This window comes from Mesoplodon densirostris, chromosome 1 (assembly GCF_025265405.1).
Source record: "Mesoplodon densirostris isolate mMesDen1 chromosome 1, mMesDen1 primary haplotype, whole genome shotgun sequence".
NCBI lineage: Eukaryota > Metazoa > Chordata > Mammalia > Artiodactyla > Ziphiidae > Mesoplodon > Mesoplodon densirostris.
The window spans coordinates 167,880,917-167,884,987 of NC_082661.1; the positions used below are offsets into that span (position 1 = coordinate 167,880,917).

The 4,071-nt window shown below is 41.6% G+C and overlaps 1 pseudogene; it reads left to right on the forward strand.

The window, feature by feature from the left end:
- Positions 1–399: 399 nt before the first annotated feature.
- LOC132488756 (serine/threonine-protein kinase MARK2-like) lies at positions 400–2,440 on the forward strand (annotated as a pseudogene).
- The last annotated feature ends 1,631 nt before the right edge of the window (positions 2,441–4,071 follow it).

Below are 4,071 nucleotides of genomic sequence, written 5' to 3' on the forward strand. Positions count from 1 at the left end.
GTGTCCAATAAGGATTTCCACAATGTGTCCATATAAGTATAATAGATTTATAAAAATGGAACTGTAAGTTAAAAGCACATGCATGTTTTAATTTCATAGATACTGTGAAATCCCCACTGAAAGACATTTACACCAGTTTACACTACCACCAGTGGTGATTGTTTGTGTACCTTGCAAATCCTCTAAAAACTATTGGATACAATTAACTAGAGGGAAATTAAGCACTTTCTTAAGTGGATTATAAATCTGTCACCTCAAGATAAATATTGAAATTTCTAGGCTCTGTTTTTATATAACTTCAAGTTATGTATTTCTGAGAGTGAATTGACAGTGAGTATGAATTTCAGTATTAAACTTTAGAAAATTCAGGGTTTATTTACACCAAGAGAGGAAAAGCTATTTATTCTCAAGACTGAGAAAACACTCTACCTCATCATGGAATATGCTAGTGGAAGAGATGTGTTTGATTACCTAGTAGTTCATGGCACATGAAAGGAAAAGAGGCTAGAAGAAAATTCCACCAGAAAGTATCTGTTGTGCAGTACTGCCAACAGAAGTGGGTTGTTTATAGAGACTGAAAGGCAGAAAACCTGCTCTCAGATGCTGACATGAACATCAAGATTGTAGACTCTGGCTTCAGCAAAAAATTCACCTCTGGCAACCAGCTACATAACTTCTGTGGCAGTAATTTTGCTGCCCCAGAACTACTCCAGGGAAAAATTTAAGATAGACCCATGTGGGAGGTGTGGAGGCTGAGAGTCATCCTATATGCAGGGGTCATCTGATCCCTGCCTTCTGATCTCAAGAAGCCCCATGAGAGAAGTTACTGAGTGAAATATACCATATTCCCTTCTACTTGTCCATAGAGTGTGAAAACCTGCTCAAGAAATTTCTCATTCTCAGTTCCACCAAGAGAAGCACTCCCAGCAAGAGAGGGACTTTTGATTAAATTATGAAAGATTCATGGATAAATTTGGGTCATAAAGATGAACTAAAGCCTTATGTGGAACTACTCTTTGACTAAAAAGACCCCCAGAGTTGATGGTGTCAATAGGTTACACACAAGAAGAGATCAAGTACTCACGGATGGGCCAGAAGTTCGAGGTGATGGCCACCCATCAGCTCCTGGGACACAAGAGCACAGAATTGGAGGTATACTATCTACCTCCACAGAATTGGAGGTATACTATACTATCGCCCTGAGGCCCCAGCCTTTATCTAATCTGACCAACAGCAGCAAACCTTTCCCATCTCACAAGGTACAGAATAGTCTCTGCCAACCCCAACCAGTGGGCTGTCAGCAATAATGCTGGTCCTGCCATTTCCATCTCTAATTCTCAGAATACTCAGAGTAACAGTGCAGAGAATCAGCAGCCTTCAGATGGCCAGGAACCAGAACAAAATGCTAGCAACACAGTCAACTTGCCTGCCACCTCTCTGATTGTCTTGGAAAAGAAGAAAATAACTCCTGTTCCCTACACAAAGAGCGACCTCTACACCAGCAGAAAACAAAACAGGAATTCCCCATTTTTGGAGAGGGCCAGCTTCCACCAGAAAGAAAAGAGCCTGACCAGGCTAGGTTCTGGGGCCTCCACCAGCTTCTGCTTCTGCTGCGATTGACCCAGCCTTTGCCCTGCCTGCACTAGAAACCCATGACAGCCTTGGTGCAGCCCAACCAAGCCTCTGGGTGCTGCCTCACAGACAGCAATGGCGAGGTGCCTCGGCAGAGCCCCGTCAGCATGTCCCTGTGGCTTCCCACAATGGTGGAGCCCCAGACAGGAAATTCCTTCCAAGCTGAACAGCTCTGACATATACACAACCAGCAGAATTTGCCCTGTGGGAAGAGCCCAGCCTCTCCATCTGGCAAAAGTCAGGGCCAGAAGAACTAGTGGAGACTCTCAAACTTCACCTGGTGGGCAGCAGAAGCAATGATAAAAGAATTTCGAGAGGCTAAGTGGTGCCCACTCTACTTCACATGGAGTATGAAGATCACAAGCACATGGAGTCTACTGGGAGTTGTGCAAGGTCCTGGATGCAAACAGCTGCCAGTGTGAGCTAAACAAAAAAGAATATTGGGTTGGCCAAAAAGTTCGCTCGGGTTTTTGTACCGTCTTATGGACAAACCCGAACGAACTTTTTGGCCAGACCAATACTTGCTGCTGTACATGCATAGTTCCCAGGGCCAAAAGGACTACATGCAGTGGAAGATGGTGGTGTGCAAAGTGCCACTGAGGCCTCTCAATATGTTTGACTTAAGTGGATATCAAGCATTTCCATGGCCTTTAGAAACGTTGTCTCTAACATTAGCGTGGAGTTTAAGCTTGAAAAGGCTGCCATGACCCACCAGAGAGATGAGAGGAGAAGTAGACTGGCTATAGCTGCTCTGCCCCCAGTGTGGACTAGTGTATTTCCCCCTCTGGCACTTCTCCTCTTCCCTTGACTTTCTCTGTCTTTTCTTCTATTTTTGCAGGGGACAGGAGATTGGTCTACTGAAATAAAGACAAACCATCCAAATAGAAACACAACACACACCTCTCTCTCTCTCTCTCTCTCTCTCTCTCTCTCTCTCTCTCTCTCTCTCTCTTCCTGCTATTAACTCATAATGTCTATTAGCATTTCTCTGAGCTGACTAAAGTAAACCGTTCTTTATAATAATAGACTGCATGTTACATAGTAAAGGCATTCACATCATGCCCTCTAGAGCAAAAGGGAAGCATAAGATATAAAATCTCTGGATCAGACGGTTAAAACTGTAATCAGTTAAAATCAAGGGTGGCATGAGAAAACAGGAAAGCACTGAGCTACTTCTGCAAAGAAAAATAAATTTCTTTTCTCTGGGATAAATATAAGCCAATAAAGCTTAGCCAAATGACCTCATGAGTATAAATGTTTTCCAGGAAGTTATAAAGTGCTAAGATGAACACATCTAACCTGTTGCAATAAAGATGTTCAGTAATAAGACCCCCTGGATTCTATAGCTCTAGGATGGATTAAATATTTTATCTTCTAAAGAACAGTAATCAGCTGGTGAGAGTGAAGGAATTGGCTTTATTTGATATTTGATTTACTTTCCCTGCCATTTCCATGGGTCACCTTTTGGTGCTGACTTTCAATTCAGCGGCTGTTGTAGCACCGGAATCCTGAATTATGAAAAAAGTGGTTTCATTTCGGAGAAGTAACTATTCTAGCAGCTGTGAATTCAGGATGTAAAAATCATTCTAACTTGCTGAAAACGAACAGTCCCAGCATAGATTCAAGCGAGAAGCAAATGGCAGAAATACCTGTATGAGTCCATTCACTGGGTGTGTAGTGTGTGTCTTGTCTATGGCTTACCTTGTTATTTGCTTGTTTTTTTCCCCATTTCCACCTCTCCAGATGCCCCTAGCCACTGCATCTCCAACTGTCCTTAAGACCAGTTGATTGCTTCATTCTCTTCATTCATTCAATAAAATGTTGCTCATATATGAAGATACAATATTTAAAATAATTTTCATAGTAGACATGCATAAACAAATATACTGTACCAAGTGCTATTTTAGGGTACCTACTGATGGCTGTTGGAACAAAGAAAATAATATAACTAATTGTGAGTGGAATGATCAGAAGATGAGCAGAGATATGAATTGCAAATATATAAGGAATCACATTTTAGGTAAAAAGCGCTGCAGTAAAATCACAGAGTCTAGTCTCAGATGTTCTCTGAGGTAGGTAATGATTGGTTATGACATAGGGATGACACAGGGTAAGACATGTGGCAAAGTGGTAGGAGATGACACAGAAAGATATGTTGAGATCAGATTCTGAAGAACCCCGAAGAGCAGAAGACCTTGGACTTTATTCTGGAGGTGAGTCATCAATGACAGTGATTAGATGAAGGGTGTATTCTAGGATGATCATTCCATTTTCAGGATAGAGAATTTGCATTAAAAACCCCAGTTTCTAGATTTTTCCACAACATGCAGAAAAAATATATGAGACCACAGCTTTTGATAATACATGCCAATTACCAAGCTTGTAGATTTTAAGAGAGATACATTTTTAACAAAATTCCTAGTGAGTACAATTCTCCCC